Source organism: Amblyomma mixtum, chromosome 8, assembly GCF_055824585.1.
Source record: "Amblyomma mixtum isolate Tamu chromosome 8, ASM5582458v1, whole genome shotgun sequence".
Taxonomy (NCBI): Eukaryota; Metazoa; Arthropoda; class Arachnida; order Ixodida; family Ixodidae; genus Amblyomma; species Amblyomma mixtum.
Window position 1 is genome coordinate 86,576,002 of NC_143019.1, and position 26,521 is coordinate 86,602,522.

Sequence of the window (26,521 nt, forward strand, 5' to 3'; positions counted from 1 at the left end):
GACCCAGTGCAATAAAGTGTTTGTAATTTCCAGCACGCAAGCACTGCGTACTTCACAACCGTAACACCTTTCTCTGTTATAAGACCGATTTCCTTAATTACAAACAGGTTCCCTCACCTGCCCGAATGATAATAATGCGATGTCCCTGCGGTATACAACGGCTATCGACGTTAGGGACCAAACCAGTCCGCAATACCTTGAAGATCGTGACGTTAACAAATACTACGCAGATACGCGCGCCACCCCCTTCACAGCTTTTAGTCAGCGTCTGATGACATAGGATGAGTTGTGTCGCTGGGTAGCACGCTCTTCGCATCCGCATTCGCAAGAGGCGTCACACACAACCGGCATACGTAATGAATCATTGAATACAGCCAAACAGCAATTTTTTTTCTCACACCGCATCACAACCGCTCGCACGGCCAATTAATACCGCTGAGATTGGGCAAGAGCGTACTGAAAGCAATGGTTGGCCATAGCGGGGTGCGGCAGCGGCCGTAGCAGCGGAGAGCTCCACCTGAGGTCACTGCAGAGAGCAGCAGTGACGCGGGGGTGTACTGAAGTTCAGTTTTTTGCTTTTGTTTATTATGCAAGCCAGAAGATGTATGACTGTTATATTTTGATGTACGACACAATAAATATATTATCGCAATGGCCGAAAAATAAGAATGATTCAGCGTGTAGTAGTTGCCCAGTCTTTCCAGTCGAAGACAGCGCTACCGGCGGCGTATCAGCGCAGGAGCTCTCTCGTTTTCGGCACGGTGGGCTGCCGCTCTAGTTTGTATGCAAGCCACGCTGCAAGCAATGGCCTCACTATCGCCTCTAGCGGCAGAAAGTGTCAAATCTTTCTTAATTGCCTAAAGCTATGCTTTTCAACAACGCTTCATTGGATTCAGATTTTAAAATACTTTTGGAAATGAACAAAATGTTCATAATATTATCTGTTGCCTTTTAACGTATTCCAGAGAAGAGAAAGGGTTGATACAAGAGTGCACCTAGTGCGCACTGTTCGTCTTCGGAAATGGAGAGACAGATAGAGCCTGAAAGAGAAGACACGCCTTTGACGCGCCCTAAAAGGCGTTTCAAACAGCTAGCGGCGAGTGTGCAGATAGATAGCAGAGAAGTCACGATTTCGCGATTGCTGATATGGCGCTGATAACTTCAGGTAGCGCTGCGGCCTGGTATTGCACAGTGTATTGTGTTTGAAGTGTGAAACAGGCACGCAGGGTGTGCTTGTATCGCCTTTACGTGGCTTTATCTCTACATTTTATTGTCCGCTGCCTGCGCACGTTCCGCGCTATCTTCGTTCACTGACTGCCGTCATCGCAAACTCGGATGAAACTCGGGCGAGCGCCAAACTCGGGCCTTCCGGCATAGCGCCCCTAAACATGTTTTCTGCGTTTTCACGCCCTTCAGGAGCCTGATTCATATTTCCGTATTTCTATTACGAAATACTCTGGTGTGGATCAGGTAACAGCAGCTGCTGTTATCTGCTGCTGTTACCTGATCTGCTGTTACCTGATCTGTCCTTCAACAGCTGTGTTGAAGGACAGATCTGTTCACAGACAGAATGCCATGTGACCTCAAGGTATCAGAAGCTTGGAAGAACACTAACATTATCTAAGTTCATGAGAAAGCAGGCCTGAAGGAGTTGAAAAATTACAGACCGATCAGAGTACGGTCCGTTATCTACAAGGTATCTGCAGAGGTAATTGCGAATAGAGTCAGGAGATTCTTAGCTTTTCATCGACCAAACATTCAGTTATGTCTTCGTAAAGTGTACTCGACAATGGACCATATTCAGGCTATCATTCAGGTGATATATAAATGTTCAGAATATGACCAATCCCTATATAGAACTTTCATTGATTACGAGAACGCATTTGACTCAGTGGAAACCTCAGCACTGTTCCAGGCACTGCGCAATAAGTGAGCATAAGAGTGTTGTGTGAAAATGCTGGAAGATATCTATAAGGACCGCACGGCTGCCGTAGTCCTCCATGAATTGAGCAATAAAATTCCAATAAGAAAGAGTGTAAGGCAGAGGGACACGATCTCCCCAATGATGTTCACCGCCTGTTTGCTGGAGGTACTCCGAGGCCTAGATGGGGAACTTTTTGGGGAAAGAGTTTATACAGAAGACCAAGTAATCTGCAATTCGCTGATGGCATTGCCTTCCTAAGTCACTAAGGAGGTGAACTGCAAAGCATGATCAATAAGTTAGTCAGGAAGGAAGTCTAAAAATTAACATGTAGAAAAGAAAAGTAATGCTGAACAGTCTCGCAAGGCAACAGTAGTTCACAATTGGCAGCGAGGTGCTCAAAGTAGTCATATATGTCTACTGAGGGCAAGTAGAGACCGCTGATCTGTTTCATGAGACGGAAGTATCCGGAAGAGTAAGATGGGGCGGAGCGCATATGGCAGGCTCTTTCAGATCATGAAGGGCAATTTACCAACATCCACCAAGAGAAAAGTATAAAACACATGTATCTTACCGCTGCTCTCGTATAGGGCAGAAACGTGGAGGCTAACGAAACAGGGTTCAGCTCAATTTAGAGACAATGCAGTGAGCTATGAAAACAAAAATTATAGGTTTAACGTTAAGAGACTGGAAGAGGCCAGAGGGGATAAGGGAACAAACGCGGGTTGATGATATTCTGGTCAAAATAAGAGGAAGAAATAGGCTTGGGTAGGGGTTCTAATGCGTAGGCAAGATAAGAGCTGGTCTTTAAGGGTAACGGAGTGGATTTCACGAAAACGAAATCGTAGCAGGGGGCGGCAAAAAGCAAAGTAAGGTGGCCGGATGAGATTAGGGAGTTTGTGGGGGTCCGTTGGCCGCAGCTGGCGAAGGACAGAATTAATTCGAGAGACGTGGAAGATGTCTTTGCCTTGCAGTGTTTGCAGTCAGGCTTAATATGACAATGATGATTGCGAATCAGCGAGTTTACTGCTGTATGAACAAAATACATACGACCCCTGCTTCGGCTGAAGGAAACAAGTCCGACGTATGGTCGTATGTGCGAAACGTCAGTGGAGATTTTGTCGCGGACAATTGCAGAATGAAATGGCTTTGTAATAATAAATACGTACCATTGCTTTTAGTGTGCTACATATTATAAGATCACTGGTTTCCGTTTATGAACCGCAAATATTCAATAGCGGCATGCATTTCCTTCTGAACGATAATTTTGAACGGTGCAAAGCTTTCTGGAGTTGAGACTATTTATCTGACGGCAGGCTTGGGAGCCACATCACGTACGCGCACTTTTCTTTTGCTTTCACAGCACTTTTTTCTAGTCAGTTGTGGGTCATGTACATGCTCGCTGTACTGGTTCCAAGTGCGTTAAGTGCACGGAAGGGTGCTGTCTGTGTGCCTGCTTCATCAGTCTGTGACCGCCCAAATTTAAAGAATAGTTTTATCGACTTTCTGTCCGAAAGCGTTCGTGTCAGGTACAATGTCCCTGTCAGTGTCAATGTTCACAGGTTTAGAAAGTCGAACCTGGCGAGCTTTGTCTTAGCTTGAGAGGTACATCTCGTTAGGGCAATTGGACTTGAACTAGGAAGTGCTGGGAAGTATAGTAAGGTTGTCTTGTTTTCAGTGTTGCGCGCAGTTGAAACAGGCCGCCTTAGGGGCATTTCCAGAGTGGAACATAGTCTCTTTCTTCTGACGCAGGTCGGTCAACACTTCTGGCCTTGGGCGCAGGCTATCCGGGTCGACTCCACCGTTACAAAATTTTAGCCCCGGTCGCCTGTGGGCTGTCCAACCGACTACCACGGTGGAAACGACCGACATTTTCAAATAATCTCTTTTTTCAATCCCTCTGTGATTTCTTGCTGGTACAAGCGATTGATCATTCTTGTTAAACACGTGATCCATATTCATTCTATGCTGTTTTACACGGCAGGGCTTATAGCAGAAAACGCTCGCGAAGCTAGAGTGATATGCTGCGGCATTGAATGCGGTGAAACGCATCCAACTCTTGACCCGCCGGCGTGGCTCTCTGTCTTCGAATTTCTGCTGCTTACCCATGGTCTCGGTGTGCTATTCAAGCCGTGGCGGTCGCACTTTTGGAGGTAAAAACGAACATTAATCTTCTTGCGTCTTGAAGCTTTTCTGGGGAACAACATCGTTTCACCTTCATTTGTGTATGTTTCCAAATCACAAAAAAAATCGCTGAAATAAGCACAGTTGCTTAGAGCAGTTATTACCAAAAGCTGATTACCATTAGTGACCTAGTGATCGCTAATAGCAATCAGCTAGCGCATATCTATGCTATACTAGTGGTCGCTGATGGTAATCAGCTAGCGCAATCATTAGCGCATATCTTCGCGGAAAAGCGCTAATAGCAACGACCCAGCGCACTTCGCAGTGCCGCAAACGTCCGCAGTGCGGAGTGGCGGCCCAAGGAGTTGACTCGTCTGATGGATTTTAAGCCTCCGGTGCAATCAACTGTCTTCCGTCTCCGACCCAGAAAGGCCCATCCAAAAACACTCCTGCTAAGAACTGCGGCAACTCTTAGCAGGCAGTACTGCCTAACGCTCGGGCTACCGCCAGGGCCCGGAGACGGCGCGCAAGAAGACAGGGAAGAAAAGGAAGATATCGCCGTATAAAAACGATCCTCCTGATTTCTCTCCCAACTCGCAAGCCAAAGTGAACAGAGCAATTCAAGGTTACACTTCAGGGCTACTTTCCGCCCACGAATGCGCCACCTGGCTTGGTTGTTTTTTTTTTTTTATTGCTGCCCAGCCACGACTCAATAGAGAGCAGTATTGGAAGTATGCTGCGCGCCGCAGTCTCCAGGACGTCGTGCTCGCCGCCATTTTTGCCGCCTTCATCTACGAACGGCGTTGCGGTTTTTAACGCGTCAGCATTAAGGAGCTCGTGCTACAGAAATGCCGGCGTCGTCGCCAGCGTCGCCGTTAACCATGAGAAAAATCTACAGAAGAGCAACCTAGGAGGCAAGAGGACCACCTAGGTGACGTAACCTTGCGGCGTCATCATGACCTGCCCACCGGATTGTGAGCAAGCTGCACACCGCGGCAGGTGAGAGTTAAATTATTTCTGGTCGCTAGAGGTTGCTCTGGAAAAGGCGCCTGGGTCGCACAAGTCCCACCGGTGGCAGCACCTGCCATCGCAGGACAGTGGCGCATTGCTTTTCTTTCTTTCTTTATCTAGTTCTATTAAAATATTAGAGTAAACAGAGATAAAAGCCTCTAGTACGCAGCTCGAGAGGCCCTCGGCCCCGTTTGCATGTGGCAGCTGGGAAAAACATGGCAAACAAAGTATCTGTGGCAATTTCGCAGACAAATGCCACGCCCAGATAAGTTGAAAAAGCAAACAACTTGAGGTGTGCCCAGGGTGCCTTTGCCAGAAAAGATAATAGAAACATATAGAAGCGATAATGAACAGAAAATACAGTGTATTTGATACAGTTATACTTTCAGGAACTGCTGAAAATCTTAAATTTTTAAGGGCCGGTATTTCGGGTATCAGCGTCTATTTTATTTAATGAATTTAATACATCGGCAAATAATTGTCTAGAATTTTTTGCTATAGTTTTTGCTATGATTTATAATGTTGCACATTTCTGTTGGACGTGTACTGGAAGCGGATGCAGTGTGGTGTAAATTGGCGATTTTCACTAAAAGGAAAATTATGTTTATTTGTACTAAAGCAAAACTCCCGTATTAGTCGATATATGTGCAGGTCATGATTTCTCTGATGTAGTACCTCTAGAAGAGATGGTCATTGTGTTCAGTGTAGGATGCATTGGCAATAAATAATATGTAGCGCCGTTTTCTGCATGTCTAATAATTAAGATTTGGTTGCTCTGTTCCTCATACTAAATTAACGTGATTAATGGGTGAGGCAAAAAAGCATTATATAGTAGTATTTTTACAGAAGTAGCAGAAATATGTCTATTGCGGATTAAAATACCAACTGTTCTGCTGAGGTTCTTGAGGACTGAGCCTTTGTGGTCATCGCGTTGTAAGTTGGTGAAGTAGGTTGCACTAATTTTTTTTTGTACAAATAGAAAGCCACCCGAGTAGCACCGAGCTACGTGCTGATCTTGCTGCTTACTTCTAGGTCCTGTTTTTGCGATCGCCTGCTGCCCCCGTTCACTTTGCCGCCTGCCGGCTACTTGCCGGCTGATCAACGAGCGAGCAACGGAATACGCACGGCGCAACATCTAAGCCAAGAGCGTGGGCGGGCCAGCGATAACATCATCGCTTGATGTTCAACGGCAGCGGTGACGTCAGGGGCCTGGAAGGAGCTGAAGCCTACAAAAGGAAGAGCCAAACGATGCTGGGGTGCAGTCCGGTGGAGCACCGAGCTACGTGCTGATCTTGCTGCTTACTTCTAGGTCCTGTTTTTGCGATCGCCTGCTGCCCCCGTTCACTTTGCCGCCTGCCGGCTACTTGCCGGCTGATCAACGAGCGAGCAACGGAATACGCACGGCGCAACATCTAAGCCAAGAGCGTGGGCGGGCCAGCGATAACATCATCGCTTGATGTTCAACGGCAGCGGTGACGTCAGGGGCCTGGAAGGAGCTGAAGCCTACAAAAGGAAGAGCCAAACGATGCTGGGGTGCAGTCCGGTGGAGCACCGAGCTACGTGCTGATCTTGCTGCTTACTTCTAGGTAAGAGGCCTTTCAGCTGAGTTCAGACGTCTTTCTTTGCTCCACTGGACTGCATTCCTGTATTGAACCATGCCGCCGCGAGATTGCATGAAATGTTCAAAGTTGCTTGAAAACGGTCAAGAGAGTGTATCATGTGCTAAATGCAAAAAAGTATACCATGCAGGTAAATGTGCGGGAATGACTAAAAAAACTTTCAAAAACATGACAGCACGCGAAATCGACCGCTGGATGTGTGAGAGCTGTAAAAAGAAGGACACAGAGGAAGAAACATCAGAAACCAGTGACACAGAACTAAGTACAGAACGAAGGGGAGAAAAGAAAAGTCGAATGAGGCATGTAGCAAAACTGATTGAGGAGATTAGCCAAAAGATGGCTGCAGTCTTGGTTCGGCTGGAAGCGCTGGAAACAAAGGTAGACAGCCAGTGCACGACAACAGCAGGAATAGAAGCATCGATGGAACTCCTGTCGCATAAATATGACGAAGTTATCGCCACCATGGCAAGGCAAGAAAAGGATATTGCTGAACTAAAAACCACTTCAGCAGAGCTGATGCAAAGGATTTCAGAAAAGGACACTGAAATCGCACGACTGAAGGAAAACGTTGAGAGTGCTGAACAGTACTCAAGGCGGAAAAACGTCGAGCTGCATGGCGTTCCCTATAAGCAGGGCGAAGATCTGTACAAAGTTCTAGCGGAACTGAGCGCAAAGCTAGAAATAGCGACAGTCGAGCGTCACTCACTAGAAGCCGTTCACAGGTTAAAAGAGCAGAAAGATAAGATACCCCCAATCATTGTCAGATTTAAGGACTTGGCTGATCGTGACCTTTGGATTTCGAAGAAGTATGCACTGAAGTCTGATGACATTTACATAAATGAAAATCTGACACGAGCACAAAAGAAGTTATTTTGGCAGAGTAAACAGAGGGGCAAACAGCAGGGCTACAAGTTTGTCTGGATGCGCAATGGCAAAATCTTTGCAAGGCGGGAAGAAGGAAGTACTGCTATCAACATTGCAACGGAAAGTGATTTGGAAAAAATGAATTAATGGCTGAGTTCATGTCTTTTTTTGAGTGGGATTCTCATGTAAAACAGGTTGCAAAAGAAGAAGGGTTGATTCAGGAACTAAGTTTATTGCATGTAAACATACGTAGCATAAAAAAAAACTGGGATCAGCTATGTGCTTATGTGAATAGCCGGCAGAAGAAAGAAGATGTAATTGTCCTAACCGAGGTTAATCTAGACGCAACACAACAAAACATTTACAGCCTTGTTGGTTACTCTCATTACACTTGGTGTCGAGAAAACAGAAAAGGAGGAGGTGTGATCGTGTTTGTTAATGATACCTGGCTGTCATACGAAATTCAGGTATCCATAGACAACGCAGAAATGGTTGTTGTTTCTCTTAACAAATTGAATGTAACTTACACTGTGTGTGCAATATACAGACCACCCAGCAAGAACACCACTTTATTCCTGGAAGAACTTAGCTCACTAGTAAAAACATATATGAACGAGAAGCATTTTATTTTAGCCGGAGATATAAATATAGATATAATGCAAGAGTCAAAGAGGGTAGTCAGGGACTATCTTGATCTACTGGCAGAGTTTGGCTTAGCTAACCTTATTAATAAATGTACTAGAGAGGAATTTTTAGGTTCCAAGATAACGACATCGTGCATCGACCATATAGTTGTTCGCATGGCAGACAAACACTGCTCTTCAGGAGTAATTAAGCTGAAACTCGCAGATCACTACTTTGTGGCACTAGTAACCATGACAGAAACTTCCAACTACGAAGGTAGTGCGAACATAAGACCTATAGCTAGGAAAATTTTAGACGACAGGAGTGTAGACAATGCAATTCAGCAAACAAACTGGGATGCGATGTTATCTCTGGATCACATGACTTTGTATAATACATTTCTTGCAAAGTTGCACCTAATATACTCGACATCATACAAATCTGTCAAAATTAAACAAAGAAAACCAGACAACCACTGGATAACGCAGGAAATTATGGAGTTGTGTTACTTAAAGGATAAAGCCTGGCAAAACTGTAGGAAGGACCCTGAAAACACTGCACTTAGACAGCAATTTCGCACATTGCGAAATCTTGTAACAGCCAAAACGCGACTGGCTAAAAGAAGATACCTATCCCAGCAGTTTGCACTGAACAAGAACGACGGAAAAAAGACATGGAAATTAGCAAACAGTTTAATGGGCCGGGTCAAACAGTCTACGATTGAGGAGACGATCGAAGAAAACTTTCCGAAGGAAGAAACACAGTCATTGTGTGAACTGTTTAACGACACATTCATTCACGCAACAGATAAGCTGCGCGTCGCTCATGGAACAAAACGTCTAGAATACAAGCCAATACTTACATGCGCACAAACAGCGTACCTTCCCGAGTTAACAGAGACTGAGTTGTGGAACATCATACGTAGAATGAAGATGTTCAAGCCGCCAGGTTTTGATAAGATCCGTGTGCGCGATCTGTACTGCAACTTTAACATATTAAAAGGTGTGATCCTCAAAATACTAAACGGCATATTAGAAACCGGAATAATGCCCAGACAATTGAAAATATCGATAGTGAGGCCTGTGTATAAAAGCGGAAAAAGAAATGACTGCGCAAACTACAGACCGATTTCTATTATATCTGCTCTTGCGCATATTTTGGAAAAACACGTGGGATTAGTTATGCAGTCTTTTTGCGAGAAGTTTTCTTTAAATAACCCGGCACAATACGGCTTTACAAAGGACCGGAACACAACTACGCTCTTAGAAGAATTCTCGGATTACGTTAACACCGCCATTGAAAACAATCATCTTACATTAGCACTATTTTTAGACCTATCGAAAGCCTTTGACACTATTGATCACGCATTAATGTTGCAAAAGTTAGAAAACATGGGTTTCCGGGGACGATTTCATCAATTCTTTCAGGGCTATTTCACAGACAGAGCACAGTGCGTTAGAATTGATGATAAATACAGTGAATTTAGGGCGATCAAATTTGGTGTTCCACAAGGAAGTACACTGGGCCCATTACTATTCAATATGTACGTCTCTGAACTCGGTTTTTTGAAATTAACGTCGAGAATCTTTCAGTATGCAGACGACACAGCACTAGCACTAGAATTCACTGATCTTCATTTTGCAAGCAAAAGCTTTCAGCAGGATATATGCAAGGTAATAGACTGGCTTGCTCAAAACTCAATTTATTTAAACCAGCAAAAAACGAAACTTCTCTGTTTTAGAAACCCGCACAAGCGAGTACTCCTAAATGAGTCACTTTTTTTACATGGCTCGCATTGTGATTCGTGCACATGTAATGTCATACCATTTGAACCTTCAGTAAAATATCTCGGAATAATATTTGATGAGCATATGGCATGGACTAATCATGTGCAGTATATATGTAACAGGCTTAGAGCCGTGTCCGCGATGATGTACAACCTCAGAGGTAAGACTTCGATGCACTTAAGGCGCGTCATATTCAAGGCACTAGCTGAATCTATTATAACCTACGGCATTACATTATATGGCACCTGCTCTGATCACAAAATGGGATCCATAAATCGCATAATTAAAAGAATTGTAAACAGTATAACTTATGGTACTATGCTGCAGGAGGTTGATAAGGAGGAAAAATACAGTATACTAGGTGTACTGGAAATGCGGGAACTATTTTATTACACAGTGCTCACACGTCATTACTTTACAAATGCTTTCAAAATACCCGTCAAGAAAAACGCTGCCTTAAGAAAGACAGAAGCTTATATTAAGCCGCGCTGCTTCACGCATTATGGGAAAAAGATACGGAGATATTACGTGCCACAGGTATTCAATACACTTGGTGAAGAATTTTACAATTTCAAAACAAAACGTAAAATGACTAAAGCAATAAGAAAATGGTGCATATCCTTGCAGATAAATCACTGATGGCCTCTTACATGTTATAATCTACTTTCTCTGTTTTTGCTATAATCTACTTTCCCTTTTGCTTCAGATTTTAGAGTTGTTTAGATATTTTTAGATTTGTTCAGTTGTTTAGATGGCTCATTTCAAGTTGTGATGACGTCTGTTCATGTTTGTTTTCGTTTTTCTCGAGTTGCATTCCTATTTGCTCAATATGCATACATAATTTTTGTATAATATGCATGCATTAGTGTTCTCAAATTTATTGTTTTGTGCATAATTTTTTGTACACATTCGGTGATTCACTGTACTGCCTGAACAACCAACAAGCACGCTGTGCTTAGGTTGGACGGGAAAACTCATGTACTAAATGAAAATGAATAAATTTGATTTGATTTGATTTGGCATTCCCATAATTTCTGTAATTCTAAGACAAGAAGAAAATGCTTGTGTCCTTTTGGGTACGTTACAAATTTTGATTTTTGAGAAAAGGATTCAAAAGGAGAAAAGGAAAGTTCATTAAAAAACAAGTTGAAAAGTAGCGGCTCGTGAAAACTTCCCTTTGGAGATTCGCTTGCTCGAGCCAATCAGGAGCATTTCGTTCAAACCGAAGGAGCCAATAGCACGTCGGTGCTCACAGAGCTAGTGATTCTCAAGCACCGCGTGAATTCCGTAAAGACATTGCACATTTCCATTTGTAGTTAGGCACACCGACACAAGCACACAAGCAGGGTTGCCCTGCTTGAATCATTTACAGCTCGCTTTCAGGCAAAACTGCAGGACGCTTTAACTCGCATCAACGAGGAATACACACCCATCAAAGACGCAGTAATCCGCATAACACAAGACAACGCTACTCTTAACCACCGATTCGATGTGCTAACTCAAGGATTCTCTGAACGCTGTAACGATCTTGAGTCGCGACTCCCAAAGCGTGACCCCACACCAAACAGACGCAAGAAGCCCAAAGCACCGGAGGAACAGGCCAACCCTATCCCTACCATAGTTCAGGGCTCCCAACCCCCCGTTACAGCTCCCTCCTCTATAGATTGTCATGATGGCAGTTCCACTCCGTAATCTTACACTCTGGCAGTGGAACTGCCGGGGATTTGGTCACAAGCGTCACGTAATCCACCAACTGCTGTCCTGCGCTACAGGACCCGACATCCTTGCCCTGCAGGAACCCTCAAACCCACTCACCCTACCCGGCTATGCTCCTGTTCTTCCCATATCCCCCACACCCCCTCGGGTAGCATTTCTGGTTCGTCGTTCACTCACCACCATCTCCCATTCCATAGTGGTTGAAGACATTGATTACCTTCTTATTGAGCTTGTGCCGCAACACACTCGAGCGAACAGTGTCTTCATCCTAAATGTATATAGCCACCCTAAGTGCCTTCAAGGTAACTTCGAGCGCCTCTTTACCCTCGCGAAGCGCATAGCCAACAAGTGCCCCTTACTCGTCGTGGGAGACTTTAACGCCCCACATACAGCCTGGGGTTACCCACACGACACACCGAAAGGACGTCGGGTATGGTTAGCCGCGCAACAAGCCGGTCTCTCCCTTCTCACAGACCCCACCTCTCCTACACGCACGGGAAACAGTGTCTGTAAAGACACTACGCCAGACCTTACGTTCGCACATCGCCTCCCTCACGCCACATGGTGCAACACACAAGAGAATCTTGGTAGCGACCATTTCATCATCGAGATTCTCTTACACATTCAACTACATCGCAGGCCTCCCAGAGGCTCCACTCTTACAAAGTGGGACTCTTTCCGCTCATGTAGAACAGCACGCACTTTCGTTCCCATCACGGACATCACCGCATGGACCGAGCAGCTTAAAAGCGATGTCCGATCCGTAACTTGTACTCTACCCGAAGAGTGCCCAAGCGACACAATTGACTCCCGCCTCCTACATTTATGGGAGGCTAAAACAGGCCTAGAGCGCCGCTGGCAAAGGCAGCGATGGAATCGGACACTTAAGCGTCGCCTCGCCCGCCTTAACAAAGAGATAGAAGCACACGGAGCGAATCTTTCACGTCAGAACTGGGAATCTATCTGCAACAAGCTTGATGGCAATATGAGTGTGCCTCAGACCTGGAACCTTTTTCGGCACTTAATAGACTCCACTCACTCTAAGACTGCACAGAGACACGCCCTCACCAAACTCATACATACTTCAGATATACCTCCACCAGACCTCCTCCAAGACCTTCGAAATCAATACTTCCCCACATACCCTCCTGCACACCGCCCTGATTATGCAGGTCCCCTTAACGACCAGCTTGACCAACCCATTACAGAAGCAGAGGTCCAGGCTGAACTCCAGAAGCTTAACACGTCCTCAGCCCCCGGCCCAGACGGGATACATAACAAGGCTCTCAGGAATCTCGACGCACAATCCATTGCTGCACTTACAGCATACTTTAATGAGTGCTGGCGACTGGGCACCCTCCCACCACAATGGAAAGAGGCGAGAGTCATTTTCATACCCAAACCTGGCAAACCACTGCTTACTTCTAACCTCAGACCCATCTCCCTCACATCTTCTGTTGGCAAACTCATGGAGCATGTACTCCAGCGCAGGCTTTGCCAATACCTAGAAAGCAACAATCTCATGCCCACTAGCATGTTTGGATTTCGACCAGGGCTTTACACACGACACCTTCTTGCAGCTAAAAGATCACATTCTCGACTCACAGGCCGCCGACACTAAAGCTATCCTAGGGGTGGATCTCACTAAGGCATTTGATAACGTTACACACTCAGCTATCCTAGAAAACCTTACGACCCTGGGAGTCGGCGCCAGGATGTACAACTACATCCGAGACTTCCTCAGCCACCGCACAGCCACGCTTACCTTCGGCGATCACAGCCTACCAGGGATCACGCTGGGAGCACGAGGTACGCCCCATTGAGCCGTGCTCTCCCCTATTTTATTCAACATAGCACTTCTTCACCTACCACAACAGCTAGCTCAAATTCCTGACATCCATTTCAGCCTCTACGCCGACGACATCACTGTCTGGGCAAACCATGGCAGCGATGCCGAAATAGAAGAACACCTACAATTGGCACTAACCACCATCGACGCATATGTACGGGAGCGTGGCCTGACCTGCTCCCCTTCAAAATCGGAGCTTTTCCTCTACCGGCCCAAGCAACACGATTCAGTCAATGCACCCATCTCCCTCGCTATAGGTACCCATCCCATCCCACTAGTACACAAAATCCGCGTGCTAGGACTGGTTCTCCACTCCCACGGTGCGCACGGAGAAGTCATAAAGACACTTCAAACACACGCTCAACACACCACTCGACTGATTCGCCGCATAGCGAACCGCAGGGCTGGCCTACGCGAGCGAAACACGACTCGCCTCACCCAGGCTTACATCTTAAGCCGCACAACATATGCCCTTCCATACTTACCCCTCAAACAGAAGGAGAGAGACCGGGTTAATGCGCTCCTACGTAGTTGCACGAGAACGGCTCTACGTGTTCCCCCCCAGCACATCCAACGACCGACTCCTCAAACTCGGTGTACACAACACCTTTGAGGAGCTGAAAGAAGCTACCTTTATGGCACAACTCTCCCGTCTATCCAGCTCAGAGGCTGGTCGTACTTTGTTGTCCCAGTTGAGCCTGACCCCAATTACAGAGCCTACCGAGGGGGTCCCCCTTTCTGCTACCCTCCGCTCTAACCTCAACGTAACCCCCATCCCCAAGAACATGCACCCTGAGCGAGACAGGGAACGCAGAGTAGCAAGGGCTCGGGTCCTTCACAAACAGTATAGCGAGGACCATGAGGTGGTCTACGTGGACGCAGCGGATTTTACGACAGGCTCCCGTATGGCCCTGGCGGTAGCCGACAATAATGCAAAGCTTCTAACCTCCAGCTCAATCATTACCAATTCGACCACAGAGGCAGAAGAGGCAGCCATCGCGCTTGCTCTCATTTCTACATCTGCCACAAAAATCATCTCCGATTCCAAATCTGCAATTTTAAATTATGCGAAGGGCTACATATCCAGCACCGCTGCTCGTTTACTACGTTTCTGGCAGCCCCGGCGCCTCATCACCCTCATCTGGACGCCAGCACATGCTGGCCTCCCTGGCAACGAGGAGGCTCATTCCCTAGCCCGAGGTCTCACATTCCGGGCAGGAGTCGAGCCCCCTCTACGAGCCTCGGAGCGCCTGCTCTCCTTCCGTGATATTCTCTCGTACTACCGAGACAAACGAAGGGAATACGCACCCCCAGCTCCATCCCTCACCATACCGCAGGCTGCACATTGGCGACGACTACAAACCCGAACTGCTCCATACCCAATACTGCTGCATGCCCGATACCCAGACCAATTCCCGTCATCATGCAAACTTTGCGGCAAACCAGGAGACTTCTTACACACCCTCCTCACATGCCCCACCTTCCCTCATCCCCCATCACCAACCGCGGCGGAGTCTTACTGGGAGTCTCTTCTGACCAGCTCGTCCGCTCAAGACCAGCGCCGGATCATCTCCAGCGCTCACAGAAGGATTGCGCTCCAGGGGCTATCCTTCGCGTTGTAAGGGTGCCTCCTCCTCACATTGAGGAGGCATCCAAGTGCCATGTAGGTGGCTTCGCCCCCACGATTTACATCATTGGCAATAAAAGTTTCCACCACCACCACCAAGCACACAAAAACAAACAGCCAAAGAAAGGGAAGGTGAAGAAATAGTGCGAACAACTCGCACTGCTCCTCGCGCTCCCACTCTTCCCTTCTCGCCTCTGGGACATGCGCTCTGTCGTGCTCTGTGCCGTCGAAACCAATAAATTTACACGCAGCTCTTCGAGGCCCCAGCTGTTCGCTCGTCTGCTGCGTCTTGCTGCCCGAACGCAGTCGGCTAACTGCCATTCTCGCATGCACTTTACCACATTTCTTTTGAAACAAACCGCTTTGAATGGCGCCGAGGTGGCGGCCGCTAGAGGAACCCCGACAAAAACCTTCAAAAAAACGGAGAGGGGGTAAAGGGGGGGGGGGGGGGGGCAAGTTGCGGCTTCTGGGCGTTCGCTGGCCAGTGCCCTTTCGTACAACGTCGCGTGATCTCAAATGGGCTCAACATAAGGTAAAGACATCGCAATGTGCTATGGAAGCGAAATGATAGGCGTAACGTCAAAGGCCAGGAAGAGGACAAAGTGTTCCAGGGCTCAAACTCGCGTTAATGACTTCTTAGTCAAAATAAATAGAAAAAAATGGGCTTGGTCTGGGCATGCAGTGCGAAGGCAAGATAACGGATAGTCCTTAAGGGAAACGGACTGGATACCAAGAGAACGCAAGCGTAGCTGTGGGTGGCAGAAAGTTGGATGTGTGGATGAGATGGATGAGATCAAGAAGTTCTCGGGGATACGGTGAACCCATCTGTAACAGGACAGGGTTATTTGAAGAGATACGGGAGTGGTATTTGCCCTACAGTGAGTGTAGTGAGGCTAATGATGAAGATACTCAGTAGAATGTGTGGTTGCTTTCAGGTCAGGATAGTGTCATTATGCAAACAACACCGCGAACAAACGGGTACGAAAGGAAGAATACACAGGAACAAGCGCTGAAGAAGTTTTCGGCCTGCCAAAAAGTTTGTTCGCGCTATTTTTTGCATAATGCATCACCAACTCGCCCGCTTAGCTATCCTGTTGGATAGTGTCATTATACGTAGCGAAGCGGAAAACTTGGCCCGAAGTTATCGAAAAAGCCTGAAGTAATTAGTCTGCTATTTATGCTTGCATAAACACCGTTATCACAAAGGGCAATTCTCTTTTTAATTATATTGTGATGCAGCTAGATGCATCAAAAAGTAGAGTGAACTGGCAGGCGATCGCGGAGGTCATGAATAGAAGTTGTCGAAGTTGTCAAGATGAGTAGTTGGAACAAGGTAACAAGGAAAATTATGGCAGTGTGATCTGTGACACTATAAGGAGTGGCAGCTATCTGCGTTAAACCGAAGGCAGAGCACTTGTTTAGGAACTCGCTTGATGGAGTGCATTTGCTTAACGTTGGCGCGGTATCGGACTAGTTCATCGATGGTAAGTTGACAATCGCAAAAAAGCATGATATGTGAGTTTTGGCATGTATTTGTTATGGTACTAAGTGCTTCATGAAAGAGGAGTACAAACGTACTCTCGTTCCTGGGCGGATGATAGCGAACACGAAAAAAGACGTTTGGGTAAGTTGCCGTGCCAAGAAGCCATAACATTTCAAGCGGAGATGGAACACCTACGCGAGCACAATGCAATACAGATTTATGGCAGTTTAATGTCCTCAAGCGACTCTGGCTATGCGGGACGCCGTAGTGGAGGGCTCCGGAAATTTCGACCACCTGTGGTTCTTTAACGTGCACTGACAGCGCACGGTACACGGGCCTCTACACAGCGCACGGTACACGGGCTCATTTGGCGGTGAGGCGCAACTGGTTCCATTTTTTCTTCAGCTCAAAAACATCGTCACAAACATGCTCAAATACATAAATATTGTTTCCCACGAGAAGCCTGTCGGAACAAAATTTAAAATTGGTATATACCTATATTCCAAACACTACGAGGCGTTTGCGAGCAAAGCATGTTTGGGCTAGAAATTCTCGACAGTACTGAAACACTGTTCCTCAGTTCGCCAGACGCCAAGATTACTAGCTGTTTGTCCTCAAAAAGCGCGAATTTAACTGTGATGGGCGTAATCTTGCCGTCATGAAGGGCACCTTGCCGATGAGTGCGCTGGATATCTTTAGGTTGCACATACTCGTCCAACCGCTCATTACGAAGATCGACAACCTGTTTCTCAAATTCTTCCCATTTTTCATCGCCATTATGTCAGAGAAGGGGCGGTATGCTGTGAATGGCTTACATTTACATAAAACTGATGCGTCCGCGTTTCTTTATGTCTGTGTGTCTATGTAGCCTGTTTGGGTATGCGGAAGAACACGAATACATGCACGCTGTTCGGTTAGTTAGCCAACCCTTTCGTATTGCGCAAACGGAGGCGTGCGTGCTGCTTGTTTTGTGTATCTCTTAATTTTTCCCGGCTCAAGGTCGCCCCCGATACTGCCTAAGTCTTGACCTGCTTTTGTGTATTCGTAAATTTTTCTCGTATGCAGGGCGACCATTAGCTGGAAAGAAGTTGTGGGCGTACGTGACTCCCTTTTTGGTTGTGTTTTACTTTCTGCTGCTTCAAGATCACCTAATTTAGAGTCGAAGCCTAGGGCTTCTTTTCAGCTATCCGTTAATTTTTCCTTCTCGAAAATGGCGGCCATGCAGTGTGCAAGTGAGGTGCCTACGTGTTGCCGCGTTTGTGTGTGAACTACTTGGTGCGCTTTTTGGTGTTTGCTTTTTCGACACCGACTCTGTGCGCGCCGCGAATGCCTCGTCCGCTAGCGCCCGATGAATTTAAAATGGGCCGTATGGGCACGAACTTCAGTCCGCTCGTCGGTGGAGACGCTGCCGCCGCGAACTCCCGGGAATCCGAGCTGCCGCACCGCATCCTCGAAACCGCAAGCTGCTCTCAAAGGACCGTCGCCTTCGGGGGCCGCACTGACTGCGTGTTTGTGGATGGACTGCAGCCGTGCTCCACGGTTAACTGTATGTCTCTTCCCCTTCTCAACTTTCATCGACTGTAGCTAGTTGGCCTCTCGCTTTTGTTTTCACCTGCGTAGACTAGTGTTTATTTCATTTGAGTAACTTAATTCAGTGTGCATTTAATTTGATGTGTTTTCCCGCGTTTCTTTTGTAGGGATGTGCATAACGCCTCTGTGAATGGTCGTATTCTTTTTAGTGAATTTATAAACCTTGTTTTGTTGTGGTTACCTCTTAATACGCCTCTTGCCTCATTCACTACGTTAGCTTACCGGCTTCGCCGGGCATCGAACGGCCACCCCCTCATTGCCATGACTTGGTGATGGCCTGGCGTAATCACCGAAGCCATGACACATTACCTTCCAAGCCATAAAATGTCAAAAAATAGCGCCGTGATGTGTTTTCCGCGTTGCCGATCCGGGCAAAGAGCGTCGAGACAAAATCCCGACATTCATTACTCGTGACCTTATGGGGGTTATTCTTGTAGTAACGCTCAAAGGGATAGAAGCAGTTGTCGCTCTCTAGCACCAGCGTGCCAGCCCTAGCAGTCAGAGCTGTGACCCCCAACCCGCGGTGCGGTGAGTCGCAACCACGGCGGGTTCGGGCCAGAGGGGACAAACACGAGTATGCTACTCGGAGGAGCGTTTATTGCTCCCGAGCAATACAATGCAGCAGCAACAATACAACCGCCGTAACGAGGGAGAGTGTTCCGCTCGCGTACGGGGGTGAAAAACACAAAGGGCAGAACGCACGCAAAAATGTGGGGGAAGAAGGTTCCGCTCACGTCGCGTGGCTCCTCGCTCACGGCCCGCGGCGGTCAAGTCACACACGGTGGCCGGGCGATAAGGGCAGCGGTCTCCGTGGCAGATCTCTGATCCGTGCGTGTGCACGGCTCCCGACAGAAGACAAGCGAGCCTCGGGAGAAACGCGTCTCCTCCCGGGCTGTGGAGAGGAGGTCTCTCCGTTGTAAGAGGGGAAAGAGGGAAAGGCTCCGCGGCGGCGTCGCAGCGGGGAGCGAAAGGAAGCGGGGGTGGCGTGAGTGCCCTCCGTCGCAAAACCTCCCGAACGGCGCGCGCATAGCATCGCGTGATAATTACGCGCGGCCGTTACAATGGGGCAGGGTATTCATGTGTATCCCCACAACCTTGGGCTTTCTACTTCGCATTTTCTAGCATTGAAGCACTCTTAATCCATTTGAGTTTTCCTTAGTCGCGGTTTCAGTTCATTGAAGGTTATTTCGTGTTCTGTTCAAGTGCAGCGAACAGATGGCTGCAAGTACGCGCTTGGTTTCGCGTATCCCCTGTACCATTTGAGCAAGACTCATCGGGAGGGCCAGGGCTGGCCTCTACGTCCACAGCTAGCAAAGGCAAAGTACATAGCGTGCAGGCAGAGTCATACGTCGTCAGACGGGAGCTGCTGGGCACGGCAGCACAAGTAAACAACAGCTGCTAGTAAGCTTAGAAAAGAGGGAATAACAGTTCGTTACCTGCGCAACGAAGAAGCGAGGTACGTACGTTAGCGTTAGCCGCGCTGCGCGAGTCGCATATACGGGCCTTTCGTGCTGCTGATAGCGTAGTCGCTGTTGCGGTGGCCAGATACGAATGTAGCAAGGGCTGCTCATACAGAGGCAGGAGATAGGGTTGCGCACACTGGGATGTGCAAAGGGCAGGTGATGAAGCAGAGTCCAGGAGGTGTAGATCTGCGGAGGGAACTGATCGTCCGGGCGTGAAGTTGGAGCGCACGCCAATGAGCTCCATGCGCCAGGCGGGACGTTGCGCAGCAGTCTGATCACAGGGACCAGACTGGCGACTTGTCCACTGAAGGAAAACACGACGCGAAGCCTCCAGACTCCGAGCCACTGAACAGCGAACAAGTGAGGAGTGTTAGCGATGCCCGTTGTAGACGTGCTGCTGAACCCCACGCGAGGCGGATGCTCTACCTCTACACCATCACTGTGCTGAGTCTCTCATCTTCTCCCTCGAATAGGCTTTTCCGATTTCCTTCAATTTTTAGTTACTTTTATCTTTTACCTTATGCTCTGCGCTTCCTGCAAACATTTCTCAGGAACCTTTGCCTTCCACACTCCCTTCGCCAGCCCATTCCTTTCTCGCTTTCTCCGCACTCCACTCGATTTTCCTTTTTAATTTTCTTTCTCTGACCCCCAACCCCGCATTTCGTTCTGCCGTGCTGGTTAATTTGTTTATCGCAGTTTTTCAGGTGAACTCAGCCATTCATACCATGCCAATTGTAGCAGATAAACACAAAGCCTTTCAAGCCCATGTTCGCTTTCTCTGCACGCTCCACAACCCCGGATTCCTTTCTGCTGAACATTTTTGTAGGCCAAACGGTTAATCCTCTTTAGCAACCATCATGCCTAGACAACGCTCAAGCTCCTCATCCTAACACTCTTCCGGCTTCGCCCCCTCGTTCCCCTCAGCGAGCCTTCCTCCTCTGAGTTAAGGTCCTTTTAAACACCGCCGATTATGAACGCCTCGCCCAGACCAAGACAAGTCATGTTATCAAAATGTTGGCAAAGAACGTTAAGGCTTTCCTCTCCTTTATGAATTTTCTGAATGCTAAGCGGATGTTTTACTTTTAGGACGCAACTCCGCATCAATATCCATGTGACTTAATTAAAGGGACCATGACATGGTATACCAACAAATTCTGCTTTTGCGTTGCAGCTACTGGCCACAGCGTTATTATTCGTACTTAAGAAGTAGGGCCCTAGGTGTATATTTCAGCTACGAATTTTCATTTGTAGTTGTCGGCTCTAAACCCTTCTCCTGGTGGCAGCGCCCATATTGAAGCAGTCTTTGTGACTCGACAGCGCCGTGGTCTGTTGTAAAACTGTAACGGGCCCTGTGGGTGGGGAGCAAAGCGCGCGGATACTTGAGTGCCGCCGTGGCACAATGTGAAGTCGTCGAGATTGGGCACAAGCTAGCCCGAAAAGGGAAGCACACGGGCCTTTGTTGACTTTGTCCCTTGTCGTGGGAAATCGGCTGCTCTGCACTATAGCGACTCCAGCTGATCTCTCTAACTTGCTACCTTCACCCTTCCGCACCCCAAGACCGAACAATGAACAGCTCACTCACTTACGTTCACTACGCGCAGTGCGCAGTTCAGTCGTTCAGTCGTCAGCAAGAATGTGACCGTCGACTTATGTCGTGATGTATCGTAAGCGCTCCAGCATTGCACCACGACCTCGCGGTTCAAGATGACTTTTAAAAATTCAATTACATATTACTCGCTGCACATAATGTGTTCATATTTTTCCATTTGTTCCAGGATGCATAGCGAACAACATGCAATAACTGCTTGAGTGTGAAAAGAAATCTAATAACCCTTGTAAGCTTCCTATGTACCAAAGAATCCTTAGTTCTGTATTAGAATATCTTCGCATATGAGGGAGGCGCTCATAGAATACTGACCTTTCCCTTAAAAGCATCCATAACCGTGCCATCGTTTTATTCTAGCTAATTAGTTCGCTGATCGAAGGAACAACCCGGTGCCGCCAAAAACGTGGTGGCTCGCGTCCAAAAACCAGAGAGGTGACGACAAGGTCACGGCAGGAAGCAACTGTGAACAACAATTAAGACCAGTTAAGATAATTAATGAATGATGACAGAGAATGAAGGGTATTACGAACGGAGGACGGTTAAGGGTAGTTACGACGGGTCAAGGCAAATTAATAAGAATAATCAAGACAACAACGTAATGACAAGTGATATTGAATGCTATGATTATGGATTATAGTTCAGATTATTTTTTTATATTTGAAGTCCCACATCGGGACCTGACAGGTCCCGATATGGGACATGAGGGGTGGGTGCAACATGAGGGATGGGCGGGTGCACGGCGACAGGTTGTGACAGAATCTTGGTATACATAGTTGTGATGAGAGAGCTTTTTCGGTGGCAGTCTTGAAGTGTGCAGGATCAACGATGAATGCCAGATGTTTGGAAAGGCCATTCCAGTCGTGAGCGGCTCGAAAGAAGAATGGCTCGTTAAACGTAGTTGTGCGAGCACGTGGCGGAATGACGCTCTTAAGATGGCCTGTGCGAGGAGCTCGATGCACTGGTTCAATAAGCTGACTATCACGGTTTATGTTTATGGGGGCTTAAAGGTGCACAAAAGAGGTATCTGAACTGAAATAATCGGTGAAAATAATTATTCCAATTATTAGAATAATCATTCGAATCATTTAAGAGTAATTAGGAAGAATAAACTTTGGCATTTACTTATTTATATATTATTCTTACTAATCTGCCGATGCAAATTAAAATGCAATGCAATCTAAGCCAGCAGTGCACTCCCATTATCTGGACGCATGCCCCTTAAGCGCACCCCGCTACTTTTTCCCCGAATACCAGCGCCATGTCTACAAAAAAATCACTCGATATGCCTGACCTTTCATTACGCCACAACTGCTCTCCGCTCAGTCTGCTTCATGAAATATATGGTATTATTATTTTCCTAAAAGAAAATCTTTTCACCTCAGCAATTTACATCTTACTTCGCATTGATCATTAACACGAAGTTGATGTATCACCCAGCCGCACTAGTATTTATAAATTTTTCATCCATACCAGTGATCCCCGAATGACATCGGATTCGTGCCTCCACCGTCTCCCTCCCCAAACACACTAACTTTAAGTTTCCTTGGCCGTTTTGCGCAGAAAATTATGCAATAACTTCACCAGTCTTTTCTGAAGTGCCTTCAGAAGTTGAAACTATATATCATGTCTAAATAAATAAATAAATAAAAATATTCTTCATACGTTTACAGCTACACGTGAACAGTGATCTCTAATACACGGTTACTGTGTTGGCTATACCATCTATATACAACACCTGAGGTGTTTGGCAAGGATGCGTGCTATAGAAGAGGTGACGTTCTAGAATTTATTTACGTTTTGTTAATGTAAAACAGAGCGGTCTTCCTTTCTTTGAACACAACATGGCCACATAGTCTGTATATGTAGCAATTAATCCCTACAATAGCACAAATACGTGCGGAATGTTTCAGTTATGGTAATTTTCTTGCCATCTCACTACCAGTTATTGCACTATTGGGGACATACGCGGTCTTTATGCTGCAAGGTAACTACAGCCAAAAAATAAAGGTCACGCAGTAAACAAGAGACGTACACCGTGTGGCGTTTACTTGTTGGGTTTAGTTCCCTTTCGTCATAAATCACCAACTAGAATTTCAATGGAGGAAAAATTTTGTGCTTATATAGGAGTTCTCATTGCGAGTTCAAATTCGTAGGCTCTAATTATCGTGCCCCAACAGACGTACAGTTTCATCCGCCTCTACTGCAAAGCGATTCTTCGACGTTTGGAAGAGAAAGTGCTGACCCGAAAGACGCGGGTTCAATCCCGGCCGCGGCGTCCGAATTTCGCTGGAGGAGAAATTGTAGGGGCCCGTGGGCTGTGGGATGTCAGTACACGTGAAAGAACCCCACGTGGTCGAAATTTCCGGAGCCCTCCACTACGGCATCCCTCATAGTCTGAGTAGCTGTGGGATGTTAAACCTTCATAGACCAGCTCAGAAACAAATCCTTCCGCGGTCTTTATTTTGTCTATCTCCAAGGTTTTCACATCTCGAAGCCACCCCTGCTAAGGCCAAAGTCTTCAGTTTCATTTTGTATTCGTACACTTTCACCTGTATGGAGAGCTCTAGCAGGGCAGAAGCCGTTGGCACAGGTGTCTCTTTTTGGGTCGTCTGTTCATTTAGTTATTTATTAATGTTTCGCAACTTCTACATTACGTCCATGCAGTGTCACTGTATGGGGTTTGCATGGCCGTGTTTTGAGTGTCAGCTGCCTGGTACACTTTTGGTGTGCGCTGTTTGAACTACGACTCCTTGCGTAAGCCACCGTTCGTGAGTGCGTTTACCTTCAGCGCCCATTGGCTTAAAAGTAGCTGGATGGACACAGGCTTGATTTTTCTCACTCTCGGTTACTCCGGCCGCTGGTGGAAAGCGTCCTTTAGACAGCCTGCTGCTTCGCAAGGACCATAACCTTCGAGGGCCTATCTTGCGTCGTGTTTGTACTGTTGACTCCCTCCTTAGCTGTACATCTGCTGCCGTTCTGAACTTTCTTTTGGGCTATAGCTAATTTGGCTAACCTTAATGTTTATCTCTGCAAAATATATTCAATTCAATGTGTAACTTTATGCATTGTATTCCTCGCCTTTAAGTGTCTTGTAGAATGCATATTGTGCTCCTGTACAATCTTTTTTATTCTTCGTTTGAGCCTATAACTCCCCGTGTTGTTGATACCTGTTAATACTCCACTGTCTCAATCCTTACGCTTGCTTACAGGCTACGCCGGGCCTAGAAAATCACCCCACCCCCCTTCCCTTACTCGCAAATTTCAGTGACCGCATCTCGTAATCGCCGAACGTGTGGCAATGCGCATTCGCCACAAAAAACTAATAGCGCTTTGCGAATATATTTTTACAGCGTACCGGGTGCCCTGAAAAACGAGCTGGTCCTCCTCACTTCAAACTGAACGAAACAAGGCGGCTGACTGTTTTTGCATGTTAAATGTAACCTCAGGCGTAAAGTTTTTGTTTTCCAGTACTGTAATCCGACAACTATTCAAAGATGGGGCGAATGGAGAGTCGCAGAAGAAAAGCGTACTTGTACACGTTCAACACTGGCCGATTTGCAATAACTGTGTGCTTTGACGGATAATTTCTGCTATTTTCGCAACTGGTACCGGCAAACTCGCGGAGATTTCTTTACGGATATTTGCCGCTCCGCTATTGACTTGTATTCGACTTAAAGGTGCGCTGAAGAGGAATCTGAACTCGTCTTTTTGACGCGGGAACTCAATCTGCACGTTCCGAGCATTCTTAGAAACTTCGATTTATTGCCCTGTGTGGCTGATTTTCCTAATTAAATCGAATTAACGTCCGGCTCCCGCCTTTTTTTTTTAATTCTCCCTCGTACGGTGGTGTGACCAACGCGTGGAGTGCCTTTCAGCCAGTCCCGCGGCGGCTTGCCGCTCTGCCATCGGCGGAGTAATACGTAGTAGTCCGTAGAAGCAAATAGTCCGCGCGTATTTTTATTTCTGCGGGTTTATTTTGCCGCTATATTATCTGCGAATGAAATGATTTATTCACGGAAACCTAAAAAACAAAATAAAGCGAAAGCAAAGCCTCCACGGAGCTGGCTGCAAGGCACTCCACGCATTGGTCGACTCCGCCCACCGTACGAGGGAGAATTAAAAGAAAAGGCGGGAGCCGGACGTTAATTCGATTTAATTAGGAAAATCAGCCACACAGGGCAATACATCGACGTTTCTAAGAATGCTGAGAACGTGTAGATCGAGTTCCCGCGGCAAAAAGACGAGTTCAGATTCCTCTTCAGTGCACCTTTAATAGCTATCCATCCGAACGTTACTCGCGGTGGTGGTTCAGTGGTTATGGCGTATGGCTGCTGAACCCAATGATGCATTCATTATCGAATTTAGGCGGCGGCGGCTTTATTTCGATCGAGGCTAGAATCAAACGGCCATAGGCTGTGTGACGTCAGTACACAATAAAAACGTTAGGTGCTATAAATTGATCCGGTGCCCTACACTACGACTGTCACCGCCATAGTCATGCCATAGTACTTGTGGAGGTGGGTTTCGGGACAATAAACCTCGAACAGAACATACATTTGCACATTGGTGACTGGGAGCTGCTGATAGGGCAATTCGTTCAAATAATAAATGAATACGAGCATTTCAGCCATTTATTTCTGTGTCTCAGTACGTGAAAAAGTCCAGTATAAGAGTATCAGAACGTGCAAAAGTCCAGAAGGTAGATCCCTCCAGGGCTGGTATTCGATGTAACCACATTACTTCTATCCCCGGTGACATCTTCCACCGAATGAAGAGCTGCCAGATGTATGGCGGCACACGCAACCCGGTCCGCAGTCTGACGGGCGGCCATTCCCCGAGCACTAGAGGCAATGGGTAAAATGCAGAGCCCAAATTAAAATTGAGAACATAAATAAATTACACGTATGTGTTTTTTTTTGAATTGATGCAGATGCTATGTGCTACAAAGAGCATGTTCATTAGTGCAGATAGTATTTCGTTGACCTACATTAAACTCTTGACAATTCGAACTCTGAGTAGACTTATAATCTCATAAATTATGCTCAGTTTAAATCAAGAGAGTATTGCTGCTCACTTACACCAGACAGAAGCGTCAGTTCGTATAAACCAGCTCCTCTTCTTAAGCGAGTTTGAATTAGTACGAGTACAGTATGCATCGAAAAATTCCCGGCCATCTCGTGACACAGTTAGGTGCCATTTGATTTTTTGATTTTTTGTGCAAGAATAACCCGCAGGGC